This window comes from Oncorhynchus clarkii, chromosome 12 (assembly GCF_045791955.1).
Source record: "Oncorhynchus clarkii lewisi isolate Uvic-CL-2024 chromosome 12, UVic_Ocla_1.0, whole genome shotgun sequence".
Taxonomy (NCBI): Eukaryota; Metazoa; Chordata; class Actinopteri; order Salmoniformes; family Salmonidae; genus Oncorhynchus; species Oncorhynchus clarkii.
In genome coordinates, this window is record NC_092158.1 from 7,770,193 (window position 1) to 7,787,810 (window position 17,618).

Here is a 17,618-nt window from a genome sequence, read left to right on the forward strand (position 1 = left end):
TGGCCCAGCGCCGTCCGGGATTGGTCGGTGTAATATCCTGAAATAATTATTAAAGTTCTGCTTTCAATATGATTTAAAACAAGTGTTTATCCTATCCGGGTTTTAGGCTTAGCCCAATATTGGACTAAATGAGCCTAAAGTTACTCCTTACAGTCCAAGTACCAAGTAGCGTGTTATGTTTTGAAAGGTTGAATTGTCTCTGGAAGCCAGAACAACCAAATACTCCACATATTCTCAATTGCAGTACGATTCTAGAAACATAAAATCCCTCTGCTTTCATATCAAAATAATTTTTACAAACGCGAAATACACACTTTACTGTACGCTTGTTTTTTTTTTACAGCCCACAGTATTTTCAGTGACGAGGCGTTGTGTGTTAACGGGCGCCTGACTGACAAAGTGGGGGGGTGCAATGTTTTCTTCTTTTCACTCCTGCAATTGTACTCTGTACACAACGCAAGTCATCGACACGAACTCCAACTTGTAGCACCAGTCGTGGAGATGTATTCTGATAGGAACCGCATACAATTGCACGCAATGCAATGCACGGCACATTATCCAACTTTTTCACTCGGGCATTTACGAAACCAAAAAAGCTCTGCTCTCACGCGCGCTGCACCATACAACTCCGTACTCCGGTTTGGTTCAACGTAGTTACCAAAAATAATACACAATATTTCATGTACCGGTTAGAAACGGCACAAAATTGCACGTCATGCAACGCACGGCTCATCATCAAACTCTGCACTGAACAAAATATATGAACCCCCCTCACCAGAAACAGTAAATTGCTAGCTAGCATTAGCTGGAATGCTCTACAACACAAAATGTGTCTTATTTGTGATGTTCGAATAATATTTACAAACAAATTGATATAAATTGTACATTCAAATCATCACTTAATAGTATAAAAATCACTTGATGTACAGTGCTTTGCAACCAACAATTTACCGCTGGTTTGGTGCTTGTTCACTGGGATGATTCTAACTGGAACATACCCCCTCGTAAGCAAGCTACGCAAACCAGCCAATAAGATGTCATGTCGATTGGGTGAAGGCAAGACAACTAAAACCAAAAACCCATGGGCTTAGTAAGGATCCGACCCTTAAAAAAAAAAAAAATCCTAAAATTACATACCCAAATCTAACTGCCTGTAACTCAGACCCTGAAGCAAGGATATGCATGTTATTGGTACCATTTGAAAGGAAACACTTTGAAGTTTGTGGAAATGTGAAACAAATGTAGGAGAATATAACAATAGATCTGGTAAAAGATAATACAAAGAAGAAAAAAAAACGTTATTTTTGTAATTTTTTTGTACTATCATCTTTGCAAGAGAAAGGCCATAATGTATTATTCCAGCCCAGCTGCAATTTAGACTTTGGCCACTAGATGGCAGCAGTATGTGCAACGTTTTAGACTGATCCAATTAACCATTGCATTTCTGTTCAAATTGTTGTATTTTAGACTGCCCAAATGTGTCTAATTTGTTTATGAATAACTTTTCATGTTCAAAACTGCACTATCCTCAAACAAGCAATATTTCACTGTAATAGCTACTGTAAATCGGACAGTGCAATTAGATTACCAATTTAATTTAAGCTTTCTGCCAATATCAGATATGTCTGTCTGGTGTCTTGTTTTGCACGCTTTGTACAAAATAATAAAATGCAGTACTACGGGATATTTCTTAACGTAGCTCTTTATTAGCTAGCTACAACTTGCATGTTCACGTATCTCTGACCATGATCAACTGACCATGACCTAAACATCTGGGTGGTCTTAACCAATCATAGCACAGTATGATACGGTGGTAAAATGCATCCAATTATAATTCAGTATGTTTACACATATGAATATTACATCTGAGAAATGTTCTTGTTACGTACAACCTCATGCTAATCGCATTAGCCTACATTATCTCAACTGTCCCGTGGATGGGACACCGATCCCGTGGATGGGACACCTGTCCCGTTAGCTCAACTGCCCCGTGGATGGGACAACTGTCCCGTTAGCTCAACTGCCCCGTGGATGGGACACCGATCCCGTGGATGGGACAACTGTCCCGTTAGCTCAACTGTCCCGTGGATGGGACAACTGTCCCGTTAGCTCAACTGTCCCGTGGATGGGACACCGATCCCGTGGATGGGACAACTGTCCCGTTAGCTCAACTGTCCCATGGATGGGACAACTGTCCCGTTAGCTCAACTGTCCCGTGGATGGGACAACTGTCCCGTTAGCTCAACTGTCCCGTGGATGGGACAACTGCCCCGTTAGCTCAACTGCCCCGTGGATGGGACAACTGTCCCGTGGATGGGACAACTGTCCCGTTAGCTCAACTGCCCCGTGGATGGGACAACTGCCCCGTTAGCTCAACTGCCCCGTGGATGGGACAACTGTCCCGTGGATGGGACAACTGTCCCGTTAGCTCAACTGCCCCGTGGATGGGACAACTGTCCCGTGGATGGGAAACCGATCCCGAATAAGCTCTTAACAAAGTGGAAAGGGGAATCCCTAATATAACCCTGTTACACAATTCAACACAAGGCCAGAAAAAAATGTGCGCATTACAGTGCAGTGTGTTAATTTTTTATTTCCCGAGCCCTTATCACAGTCAAGACACAACTCTTTTATAGTTAAAAAACAACAACAATGTAATATAACAGAATAAAATGGAACAATATTTTTCCAAGCGAAATAAAGTTGACAATGCTAAGTGACGCTCATCTCGCGTCTGGAAGTTATTGTCAGTGATAATTTGAAATGGGTCTCCATTTGACGTGTTTAAAGATAATTTATTCAGGGTTACAAACCCAAACCAGTCTCTCCTATATACATATTTTAGTTTATTTTGCCTGTTTTGTAATTTTCTATATTGATATTTCCATTGAACACTGCATGCAAAGTAGCGATTTTGGCCAAGATGTAGCTGACAATCCTCATGTTGTTGCCTACTCGGGGCGCGCGGCTGTCACCGACGCTCGTTTAATGTGACTGGGTCAGAGACTCAATCCGAGGGCTACGGGTCTCTCTTCTTCTTTCAGTCCCAAAATATTCAAACATGTTTGAGTTCGTCAATACTATACAGCATCTTCAATACTCTTGTAGTGTGAGATGTGCAACGACGCGTTTTGAGAACGGGGACCAGCAATGGCCAATAAGAGCTCGCCAGAGTAGAAGCCAGTGAGCTGATGACATTGTTCCGCATCACCCAGAATGTATCGAGTAGCTGTTTGGGGTTTTAGGCTGCGTTTCTGTACAGCACTTTGAGTTATCTGATGTACGAAGGACTTGATCATTGATCATTTGATTGATTTAACTCGGCAAGTCAGTTAAGAACAAATTCTTACTTACAATGACGGCCTACCCCGGCCAAACCTTAACGACACTGGGCCAATTGAGCTCCGGGGTCTGTAGGTCTAAATGGGAGCTTGTGTGCGTGTAGCCGATGTGAAATGGCTAGCAGTTAGCAGTGGTGCGTGCTAATAGCATTTCAATCGGTGACTTCACTCGCTCTGAGACCTTGAAGTAGTGGTTCCCCTTGCTCTGCAAGTCTATACTGTTACATGCGCACACTCAGGATGCCCAGGATGCATGTGTAGAGGGAGCAATCAGTACAGGAGTGAGTGAGACATTTTAGGGTGATGTGCTGACTGATTCTTGGCTGAGTTTCCTGTTTACTGGGCCCCGCAAAATGCTCATGTAGGCCTATGGAGCACGAGCCAAAGCAAATGATGTCCTAATGGCTTCCGTCTGGCCACGCTACTATTAAAGACCTGATTTGTTGGAGTGCTGCAGAGATGGTTGTCCTTCTGGAAGGTTCTCCCATCTCCACAGAGATACTCTGGAGCACTGTCAGAGTGACCATCGGGTTCATGGTCACCCCCCTGACCAGGGCATGAGTTGGGAGGGTTGGGTGGGTTGTCTATGTTTGTTTTTCTATGTTGTGTTTTGCGTTTGGCCTGGTATGGTTCTCAATCAGAGGCAGGTGTCGTTAGTTGTCTCTGATTGAGAATCATACTTAGTAGCCTTTTCCCACCAGTGTTTCGTGGGTGATTATTTTCTGTTCTGTGTTTTATTTCACCGTTCAGGACTGTTCGTTTTGTCGTTTTAGTGTTTTTGTTTCAGTGTTCACTATTCGTATTAAAAACCAAGATGAACACTTACCACGCTGCGCTTTGGTCCACTCCTTCATACGACGACCGTGACACCCATTGTGAGCTGAAAAACGTATTTTGCGACCGGGCAAGAAGGCAGGGAAATAGCAGCGGGTCCATAAAATATTACAGGAAAATACACAATACACACCATAGACAGTGTCACAAGTTACAGATACAATTGAAGATGAGAAACAACTGCAGCTTTCACAAACAGTGTGGTCGATCAGAGTCTTAAAAAACAGGCAAGGACACCAACTCCCCTCACTTAAAAAAAATAGTAATAATAATTGGAAGCGTGATCCAGGATGAAGGGGCATTATGGGAAATATGTTTCCCCATCTCAGTTCTAAGCCTTAGGAACAGACAAGGACAGCAGCGACTGTGAAGGAAGACTGTATTGAGTGACTGATCTGGTCTGGAAGGAACAGCGAGACGAAGAGTTGTCTCATCAACGCCTTGAACACAAAAGTGTACCGGTGCTTTAGCCTCCTGGTGGAGAGAAAAGTCCATTACACCTTAACATACAAATCACAGTGATGGTTACGTAATCTAGCATGATGAATCTTAAAGCTGTCCAGTGTCCAGAGATATTTTTTTTTTTTCAAGGTACTTGCAGAAGCATATAGACAATATCACTATCATTCAGCAGTGATTTAAATATGTATATATATTTGAACAAGATTTTCTGACTAACATTGAAAAGCAAGATTTGTTCCTGAAATAGAAACCCAATTCTAACTTTAGTTTTCTCGGGCCAAGTTATCGATGCGCTGTTTAAAATTCAGCTTTTCATCTAAACAAATAGCAAGATATTTATAGGAGGTGAACTTATCAATTGACTGGTTCAATTTAATAGTTCAAGTCTGCAAATGACTCCATTTGTTCACTTTCAGGGAAGAGAAAACCATAAACTTAGTTTTCCTTTCATTTTTAAGCACAAGTTTCAATTGGAAAAGCTGCTTCGTGAATAAACATCAAAAACAACTGTAATGGAATCACGGGAAACAGGATGAACCTGCGCTCAATATTCACGTGTCAAAGGAAGAGTTCTGAATACTTATGTAAATAAGGTATTTCCGTTTTATTTTTTATATATATACATTTGCAAAACACTTCGAAAAATCTGTTTTCATTTTGTGATTCAATTGATTTCTCAATCAATTTTATAAGAAGACTTTAACGTAACAAATTGTGGAACAAGTCAAGGTGTCTGAATAATTCACGAATGCGCAGTAGGTTGTCATGGAACACGAGTCACTGATTTACTGATTTACTGATTTACTGATTTACTGTTTTACTGACTTACTGTTTTACTGATTTACTGTTTTACGGATTTACTGATTTACTGATTTACTGTTTTACTGATTTACTGCTTTACTGATTTACTGATTTACTGTTTTACTGATTTACTGATTTACTGATTTCATGTGTGTATATACTGTATTTTAGTCATGATTCATCCTATATAACTCCTGCTGTACATACCTTTTCTATTTCTGTACATACCTTATCCTAACTGCTATCCATACTGTCTATACACACCGTCCTTTATAACTACTGTCTATACTGTCTATACACACAATCCTATATAACTACTGTCTATACACACAATCCTGTATAACTACTGTCTATACACACCATCTTATATAACTACTGTCTATACTGTCTATACACACCATTCTATATAACTACTGTCTATACACACCATCCTATATAACTACTGTCTATACTGTCTATACACACCATCCTATATAACTACTGTCTATACACACCATCTTATATAACTACTGTCTATACTGTCTATACACACCATTCTATATAACTAATGTCTATACACACCATCCTATATAACTACTGTCTATACTGTCTATACACACCATCCTATATAACTACTGTCTATACACACCATCTTATATAACTACTGTCTATACTGTCTATACAAACCATTCTATATAACTACTGTCTATACACACCATTCTATATAACTACTGTCTATACACACCATCCTATATAACTACTGTCTATACACACCATCTTATATATTTACTGTCTATACTGTCTATACACACCATTCTATATAACTACTGTCTACACACACCATCCTATATAACTACTGTATATACTGTCTACACACACCATCCTATATAACTACTGTCTATAAACACCATCCTATATAACTACTGTCTATACACACCATCCCATATAACTACTGTCAATACACACCATCCTATATAACTACTGTCTTTACACACCATCCTATATATCTACTGTCTATACACACCATCCTATATAACTACTGTCTATACACACCATCCTATATAACTACTGTCCATACACACCATCCTATATAACTACTGTCTATACACACCATCCTATATAACTACTGTCTATACACACCATCCTATATAACTACTGTCTATACACACCATCCTATATAACTACTGTCTATACACACCATCTTATATAACTACTGTCTATACTGTCTATACACACCATTCTATATAACTACTGTCTATACACACCATCCTATATAACTACTGTCTATACTGTCTACACACACCATCCTATATAACTACTGTCAATACACACCATCCTATATAACTACTGTCTATACACACCATCCTATATAACTACTGTCTATACACACCATCCTATATAACTACTGTCTTTACACACCATCCTATATAACTACTGTCTATACACACCATCCTATATAACTACTGTCTATACTGTCTATACACACCATCCTATATAACTACTGTCTATACACACCATCCTATATAACTACTGTCCATACACACCATCCTATATAACTACTGTCTATACTGTCTATACACACCATCCTATATAACTACTGTCTATACACACCATCCTATATAACTACTGTCCATACACACCATCCTATATAACTACTGTCTATACTGTCTATACACACCATCCTATATAACTACTGTCTATACACACCATTCTATATAACTACTGTCTATACTGTCTACACACACCATCCTATATAACTACTGTCCATACTGTCTATACACACCATCCTATATAACTACTGTCTATACACACCATCCTATATAACTACTGTCTATACACACCATCCTATATAACTACTGTCTATACACACCATCCTATATAACTACTGTCTATACACACCATTCTATATAACTACTGTCTATACACACCATCCTATATAACTAATGTCTATACACACCATCCTATATAACTACTGTCTATAATGTCTATACACACCACCCTATATAACTACTGTCTATACACACCATCCTATATAACTACTGTCTATACACACCATCCTATATAACTACTGTCTATACTGTCTATACACACCATCCTATATAACTACTGTCTATACACACCATCCTATATAACTACTGTCTATAGTGTCTATACACACCATCCTATATAACTACTGTCTATACACACAATCCTGTATAACTACTGTCTATACACACCATCTTATATAACTACTGTCTATACTGTCTATACACACCATTCTATATAACTACTGTCTATACACACCATCCTATATAACTACTGTCTATCCTGTCTATACACACCATTCTATATAACTACTGTCTATACACACCATCCTATATAACTACTGTATATACTGTCTACACACACCATCCTATATAACTACTGTCTATACACACCATCCTATATAACTACTGTCTATACACACCATCCTATATAACTACTGTCTATACACACCATCCTATATAACTACTGTCTATACACACCATCCTATATAACTACTGTCTATACACACCATCCTATATAACTACTGTCTATACACACCATCCTATATAACTACTGTCAATACACACCATCCTATATAACTACTGTCTTTACACACCATCCTATATAACTACTGTCTATACACACCATCCTATATAACTACTGTCTATACACACCATCCTATATAACTACTGTCCATACACACCATCCTATATAACTACTGTCTATACACACCATCCTATATAACTACTGTCTATACACACCATCCTATATAACTACTGTCTATACACACCATCCTATATAACTACTGTCTATACACACCATCTTATATAACTACTGTCTATACTGTCTATACACACCATTCTATATAACTACTGTCTATACACACCATCCTATATAACTACTGTCTATACTGTCTACACACACCATCCTATATAACTACTGTCTATACACACCATCCTATATAACTACTGTCTATACACACCATCCTATATAACTACTGTCTATACACACCATCCTATATAACTACTGTCTTTACACACCATCCTATATAACTACTGTCTATACACACCATCCTATATAACTACTGTCTATACTGTCTATACACACCATCCTATATAACTACTGTCTATACACACCATCCTATATAACTACTGTCCATACACACCATCCTATATAACTACTGTCTATACTGTCTATACACACCATTCTATATAACTACTGTCTATACACACCATCCTATATAACTACTGTCTATACTGTCTATACACACCATCCTATATAACTACTGTCTATACACACCATCTTATATAACTACTGTCTATACTGTCTATACACACCATTCTATATAACTAATGTCTATACACACCATCCTATATAACTACTGTCTATACTGTCTATACACACCATCCTATATAACTACTGTCTATACACACCATCTTATATAACTACTGTCTATACTGTCTATACAAACCATTCTATATAACTACTGTCTATACACACCATTCTATATAACTACTGTCTATACACACCATCCTATATAACTACTGTCTATACACACCATCTTATATATTTACTGTCTATACTGTCTATACACACCATTCTATATAACTACTGTCTACACACACCATCCTATATAACTACTGTATATACTGTCTACACACACCATCCTATATAACTACTGTCTATAAACACCATCCTATATAACTACTGTCTATACACACCATCCCATATAACTACTGTCAATACACACCATCCTATATAACTACTGTCTTTACACACCATCCTATATATCTACTGTCTATACACACCATCCTATATAACTACTGTCTATACACACCATCCTATATAACTACTGTCCATACACACCATCCTATATAACTACTGTCTATACACACCATCCTATATAACTACTGTCTATACACACCATCCTATATAACTACTGTCTATACACACCATCCTATATAACTACTGTCTATACACACCATCTTATATAACTACTGTCTATACTGTCTATACACACCATTCTATATAACTACTGTCTATACACACCATCCTATATAACTACTGTCTATACTGTCTACACACACCATCCTATATAACTACTGTCAATACACACCATCCTATATAACTACTGTCTATACACACCATCCTATATAACTACTGTCTATACACACCATCCTATATAACTACTGTCTTTACACACCATCCTATATAACTACTGTCTATACACACCATCCTATATAACTACTGTCTATACTGTCTATACACACCATCCTATATAACTACTGTCTATACACACCATCCTATATAACTACTGTCCATACACACCATCCTATATAACTACTGTCTATACTGTCTATACACACCATCCTATATAACTACTGTCTATACACACCATCCTATATAACTACTGTCCATACACACCATCCTATATAACTACTGTCTATACTGTCTATACACACCATCCTATATAACTACTGTCTATACACACCATTCTATATAACTACTGTCTATACTGTCTACACACACCATCCTATATAACTACTGTCCATACTGTCTATACACACCATCCTATATAACTACTGTCTATACACACCATCCTATATAACTACTGTCTATACACACCATCCTATATAACTACTGTCTATACACACCATCCTATATAACTACTGTCTATACACACCATTCTATATAACTACTGTCTATACACACCATCCTATATAACTAATGTCTATACACACCATCCTATATAACTACTGTCTATAATGTCTATACACACCACCCTATATAACTACTGTCTATACACACCATCCTATATAACTACTGTCTATACACACCATCCTATATAACTACTGTCTATACTGTCTATACACACCATCCTATATAACTACTGTCTATACACACCATCCTATATAACTACTGTCTATAGTGTCTATACACACCATCCTATATAACTACTGTCTATACACACAATCCTGTATAACTACTGTCTATACACACCATCTTATATAACTACTGTCTATACTGTCTATACACACCATTCTATATAACTACTGTCTATCCTGTCTATACACACCATTCTATATAACTACTGTCTATACACACCATCCTATATAACTACTGTCTATACACACCATCCTATATAACTACCGTCTATACACACCATCCTGTATAACTACTGTCTATACTGTCTATACTCACCATCCTATATAACTACTGTCTATTCTGTCTATACACACCATCCTATATAACTACTGTCTATACACACCATCCTATATAACTACTGTCTATACACACCATCCTATATAACTACTGTCTATACACACCATCCTATGTAACTACTGTCTATACTGTCTATACACACCATCCTATATAACTACTGTCTATACACACCACCCTATATAACTACTGTCTATACACACCATCCTATATAACTACTGTCTATACACACCATCCTATATTACTACTGTCTATACTGTCTATACACACCATCCTATATAACTACTGTCTATACACACCATCCTATATAACTACTGTCTATACTCACCATCCTGTATAACTACTGTCTATACACACCATCCTGTATAACTACTGTCTATACACACCATCCTGTATAACTACTGTCTATACACACTATCCTACATAACTATGTATGACCCCAGGACAGAGGCCATTGACGCATATGACCCCAGGGCAGAGGCCATTGACGCATGTGACCCCAGGGCTGACTGAGCAGACAGCATCTGATGTGAAAGATGTAGACTAACAATGCCATCCTGTGGTCATCAACAGGTACATCTCATTGTCCTCACCTCACCAGGTTTCATAACTGAAACCTCCCAAAGTTAGCAGATCTTCTAAGTGGATAATTTATTATCCATTTGTTGGCCTCCCTAAGGTGGATCCAATTCAGTGACTGGGCCCTCAGACAGATGACATCATCAAGGGTCTGTGTGAACGGGGGGAGGAACATATTCAGTGACTGGGCCCTCAGACAGATGACATCATCAAGGGTCTGTGTGAACGGGGGGAGGAACATATTCAGTGACTGGGCCCTCGGACAGATGACATCCTCAAGGGTCTGTGTGAACGGGGGGAGGAACATATTCAGTGACTGGGCCCTCAGACAGATGACATCATCAAGGGTCTGTGTGAACGGGGGGGAGGAACCTATTCAGTGACTGGGCCCTCAGACAAGATGACATCATCAAGGGTCTGTGTGAACGGGGGGAGGAACCTATTCAGTGACTGGGCCCTCAGACAAGATGACATCATCAAGGGTCTGTGTGAACGGGGGGAGGAACCTATTCAGTGACTGGGCCCTCAGACAGATGACATCATCAAGGGTCTGTGTGAACGGGGGGAGGAACCTATTCAGTGACTGGGCCCTCAGACAGATGACATCATCAACGGTCTGTGTGAACGGGGGGAGGAACCTATTCAGTGACTGGGCCCTCAGACAAGATGACATCATCAAGGGTCTGTGTGAACGGGGGGAGGAACCTATTCAGTGACTGGGCCCTCAGACAAGATGACATCATCAAGGGTCTGTGTGAACGGGGGGAGGAACCTATTCAGTGACTGGGCCCTCAGACAGATGACATCATCAAGGGTCTGTGTGAACGGGGGGAGGAACCTATTCAGTGACTGGGCCCTCAGACAAGATGACATCATCAAGGGTCTGTGTGAACGGGGGGAGGAACCTATTCAGTGACTGGGCCCTCAGACAGATGACATCCTCAAGGGTCTGTGTGAACGGGGGGAGGAACATATTCAATGACTGGGCCCTCAGACAGATGACATCCTCAAGGGTCTGTGTGAACGGGGGGAGGAACATATTCAGTGACTGGGCCCTCAGACAGATGACATCATCACGGGTCTGTGTGAACGGGGGGAGGAACATATTCAGTGACTGGGCCCTCAGACAGATGACATCATCAAGGGTCTGTGTGAACGGGGGGAGGAACCTATTCAGTTACTGGGCCCTCAGACAAGATGACATCATCAAGGGTCTGTGTGAACGGGGGGAGGAACCTATTCAGTGACTGGGCCCTCAGACAGATGACATCATCAAGGGTCTGTGTGAACGGGGGGAGGAACCTATTCAGTGACTGGGCCCTCAGACAAGGGTGCCTGGACGTTGAGTACTCTCAGGTGCAGGGAGAGGAGGTATGTGGTACTGTACTGAGGTGTGAGTGAACTGGACGTCGAGTACTCTCAGGTGCAGGGAGAGGAGGTATGTGGTACTGTACTGAGGTGTGAGTAAACTGGACGTCGAGTACTCTCAGGTGCAGGGAGAGGAGGTATGTGGTACTGTACTGAGGTGTGATTGAACTGGACGTCGAGTACTCTCAGGTGCAGGGAGAGGAGGTATGTGGTACTGTACTGAGGTGTGAGTGACCTGGTCGTCGAGTACTCTCAGGTGTAGGGAGAGGAGGTATGTGGTACTGTTCTGAGGTGTGGGTGACCTGGACGTCGAGTACTCTCAGGTGCAGGGAGAGGAGGTATGTGGTACTGTACTGAGGTGTGGGTGACCTGGACGTCGAGTACTCTCAGGTGCAGGGAGAGGAGGTATGTGGTACTGTACTGAGGTGTGGGTGACCTGGACGTCGAGTACTCTCAGGTGCAGGGAGAGGAGGTCTGTGGTACTGTACTGAGGTGTGGGTGACCTGGTCGTTGAGTACTCTCAGGTGCAGGGAGAGGAGGTATGTGGTACTGTACTGAGGTGTGGGTGACCTGGACGTCGAGTACTCTCAGGTGCAGGGAGAGGAGGTATGTGGTACTGTACTGAGGTGTGGGTGACCTGGACGTCGAGTACTCTCAGGTGCAGGGAGAGGAGGTATGTGGTACTGTACTGAGGTGTGGGTGAACTTGACGTCGAGTACTCTCAGGTGCAGGGAGAGGAGGTATGTGGTACTTTACTGAGGTGTGTGTGAACTGGACGTCGAGTACTCTCAGGTGCAGGGAGAGGAGGTATGTGGTACTGTACTGAGGTGTGAGTGAACTGGACGTCGAGTACTCTCAGGTGCAGGGAGAGGAGGTATGTGGTACTCTACTGAGGTGTGAGTGAACTGGACGTCTAGTACTCTCAGGTGCAGGGAGAGGAGGTATGTGGTACTGTACTGAGGTGTGGGTGACCTGGTCGTCGAGTACTCTCAGGTGCAGGGAGAGGAGGTATGTGGTACTGTTCTGAGGTGTGGGTGACCTGGACGTCGAGTACTCTCAGGTGCAGGGAGAGGAGGTATGTGGTACTGTACTGAGGTGTGGGTGACCTGGACGTCGAGTAGTCTCAGGTGCAGGGAGAGGAGGTATGTGGTACTGTACTGAGGTGTGGGTGACCTGGTCGTCGAGTACTCTCAGGTGCAGGGAGAGGAGGTATGTGGTACTGTACTGAGGTGTGGGTGACCTGGACGTCGAGTACTCTCAGGTGCAGGGAGAGGAGGTATGTGGTACTGTACTGAGGTGTGGGTGAACTGGACGTTGAGTACTCTCAGGTGCAGGGAGAGGAGGTATGTGGTACTGTACTGAGGTGTGTGTGAACTGGACGTCGAGTACTCTCAGGTGCAGGGAGAGGAGGTATGTGGTACTGTACTGAGGTGTGAGTGAACTGGACGTCGAGTACTCTCAGGTGCAGGGAGAGGAGGTATGTGGTACTCTACTGAGGTGTGAGTGAACTGGACGTCTAGTACTCTCAGGTGCAGGGAGAGGAGGTATGTGGTACTGTACTGAGGTGTGGGTGACCTGGTCGTCGAGTACTCTCAGGTGCAGGGAGAGGAGGTATGTGGTACTGTTCTGAGGTGTGGGTGACCTGGACGTCGAGTACTCACAGGTGCAGGGAGAGGAGGTATGTGGTACTGTACTGAGGTGTGGGTGACCTGGACGTCGAGTACTCTCAGGTGCAGGGAGAGGAGGTATGTGGTACTGTACTGAGGTGTGGGTGACCTGGTCGTCGAGTACTCTCAGGTGCAGGGAGAGGAGGTATGTGGTAGTGTTCTGAGGTGTGGGTGACCTGGACGTCGAGTACTCTCGATGGGAGACTTTCTTACCGAAATACTTCCATAACAAGACGCTTTCATAACTTATTCTGTTGTGGAAAACTGTGGTGTGAAGGTTATATGTGACAGATGTAGAGAAAAGATTCCTTTACAGCAAAGAGTCTGGTAGATCAGCAAGACTTAAAAAAGAAGTTTGCAAGTGAGGGTGTGTGTGTCAACGTTAGGCCAGAGGCACCCACCAGACTAGAGGACGAACTGGAGGAAGATCCAGTTGTGGTGCCTAGCTCTTCTCTCTCTCCCTCCCTATTGATCTATGCCACTTCCCTGCTAGAGATCTAGTCCCCTCTCTGTCCTGTAGCTAGAGGTCTAGTCTCCTCTCTGTCTTGTTGCTAGTGGTCTGTTCAAATCAAATCAATTGTATTTATATAGGCCTTCGTACATCAGCTGATATCTCAAAGTGCTGTACAGAAACCCAGCCTAAAACTCCAAACAGCAAGCAATGCAGGTGTAGAAGCACGGTGGCTAGTAAAAACTCCCTAGAAAGGCCAAAACCAAAACCTAGAGAGGAACCAGGCTATGTGGGGTGGCCAGTCCTCTTCTGGCTGTGCCGGGTGGAGATCGTCTGGTCTCCTCCCTCTCCTGTAGCTAGAGGTCTGGTCTCCTCTCTGTCATTTAGCTTGAGGTCTGGTCTCCTCTCTGCCCTGTAGCTAGGGGTCTGGTCTCTTCTCTGTCCTGTAGCTAGATATCTGGTCTCTTCTCTGACCTGTAGCTAGAGGTCTGGTCTCCTCTCTGTCCTGTAGCTAGAGGTCTGGTCTACTCTCTGTCCTGTAGCTAGAGATCTAGTCTCCTCTCTGTCTTGTAGCTAGAAGTATGATCTCATCTCTGTATTGTAGCTAGAGATCTGCTCTCATCTCTGTCCTGTAGCTAGAGGTCTGGTCCCCTCTCTGTCTTGTAGCTAGAGATCTTGTCTCCTCTCTGTCCTGTAGCTAGATATCTAGTCTCCTCTCTGTCCTGTAGCCAGAGGTCTGGTCTCCTCTCTGTCCTGTAGTTAGAGATCTAGTCAACTCTCTGTCTTGTAGCTAGAAGTCTGGTCTCCTCTCTGTCCTGTAGCTAGAGGTCTGGTCTCCTCTCTGACCTGTAGCTAGAGGTCTGGTCTCCTCTCTGTCCTGTAGCTAGAGGTCTGGTCTGCTCTCTGTCCTGTATTTAGAGATCTAGTCTACTCTTTGTCTTGTAGCTAGAAGTCTGGTCTCCTCTTTGTCCTGTAGCTAGAGATCTGGTCTCTTCTCTGACCTATAGCTAGAGGTCTGGTCTCCTCCCTGTCCTGTAGCTAAAGGTCTGGTCTCCTCTCTGTCATTTAGCTTGAGGTCTGGTCTCCTCTCTGCCCTGTAGCTAGGGGTCTGGTCTCCTCTCTGTCCTGTAGCTAGAGATCTGGTCTCCTTTCTGACCTGTAGCTGTACGTCTGGTCTCCTCTCTGACCTGTAGCTAGAGGACTGGTCTCTTCTCTGTCCTGTAGCTAGAGGTCTGGTCTACTCTCTGTCCTGTAGCTAGAGATCTAGTCTCCTCTCTGTCTTGTAGCTAGAAGTATGATCTCATCTCTGTATTGTAGCTAGAGATCTGCTCTCATCTCTGTCCTGTAGCTAGAGATCTGGTCTCCTGTCTGTCTTGTAGCTAGAGATCTAGTCTCCTCCCTGTCCTGTAGATACAGGTCTGGTCTCCTCTCTGTCCTGTAGCTAGAGGTCTGTTCACCTCTCTTTCCTGTAGCTAGAGATCTGGTCTCCTCTCTGTGCTCTAGCTAGAGATCTGGTCTCCTCTCTGTCCTGTAGCTGGAGGTATGATCTCATCTCTGTATTGTAGCTAGAGATCTGCTCTCTTCTCTGTCCTGTAGCTAGAGGTCTGGTCCCCTCTCTGTCCTGTAGCTAGATATCTAGTCTCCTCTCTGTCCTGTAGGTCGAGATCTTGTCTCCTCTCTATCCTGTAGCCAGAGGTCTGGTCTCCTCTCTGTCCTGTAGTTAGAGATCTAGTCAACTCTCTGTCTTGTAGCTAGAAGTCTGGTCTCCTCTCTGTCCTGTAGCTAGAGATCTGGTCTCCTCTCTGACCTGTAGCTTAGAGGTCTGGTCTCCTCCCTGTCCTGTAGCTAGAGGTCTGGTCTCCTCTCTGTCATTTAGCTTGAGGTCTGGTCTCCTCTCTGCCCTGTAGCTAGAGGTCTTGTCTCCTCTCTGTCCTGTAGCTAGATGTCTGGTCTCCCGTCTGTCCTGTAGATAGAGGTCTGGTCTACTCTCTGTCCTGTAGCTAGAGATCTAGTCTCCTCTCTGTCTTGTAGCTAGAAGTCTGGTCTCCTCTCTGTCCTGTAGCTAGTCATCTGGTCTCCTCGCTGACCTGTAGCTAGAGGTCTGTTTACCTCTCTTTCCTGTAGATAGAGGTCTGGTCTCCTCTCTGTCCTGTAGCTAGAGGTCTGGTCTCCTCTCTGTCCTGTAGCTTGAGGTCTGCTCTCCTCTCTGTCCTGTAGATAGAGGTCTGGTCTCCTCTATGTCCTGTAGCTAGAGATCTTGTCTCCTCTCTGTCCTGTAGCTAGAGGTCTGGTCTCCTCTCTGTCCTGTAGCTTGAGGTCTGCTCTCCTCTCTGTCCTGTAGATAGAGGTCTGGTCTCCTCTATGTCCTGTAGCTAGAGATCTGGTCTCCTCTCTGACCTGTAGCTAGAGATCTGGTCTCCCGTCTGTCTTGTAGCTAGACGTCTGGTCTCCTCTCTGTCCTGTAGCTAGAGATCTGTTCTCCTCTCTGACCTATAGCTAGAGTTCTGGTCTCCTCTCTGTCCTATAGCTAGAAGTCTGGTCTCCTCTCTGACCTGTAGATAGAGGTCTGGTCTCCTCTATGTCCTGTAGCTAGAGATCTGGTCTCCTCTCTGACCTGTAGCTAGAGATCTGGTCTCCCGTCTGTCTTGTAGCTAGACGTCTGGTCTCCTCTCTGTCCTGTAGCTAGAGATCTGTTCTCCTCTCTGACCTATAGCTAGAGTTCTGGTCTCCTCTCTGTCCTATAGCTAGAAGTCTGGTCTCCTCTCTGACCTGTAGCTAGAGGTCTGGTCTCCTCTCTGTCCTGTAGCTTGAGGTCTGGTCTCCTCTCTGTCCTGTAGATAGAGGTCTGGTCTCCTCTCTGTCCTTTACCTAGAGATCTGGTCTCCTCTCTGTCCTGTAACTAGAGATCTAGTC

The 17,618-nt window shown here is 43.0% G+C and overlaps 1 long non-coding RNA gene across 1 annotated transcript in view; it reads left to right on the forward strand.

Moving 5' to 3' along the window:
- Positions 1-17,618, forward strand: part of LOC139422672 (uncharacterized) — a 1,300,889-nt gene that overhangs the window by 819,724 nt on the left and 463,547 nt on the right. The window lies entirely within an intron of this gene.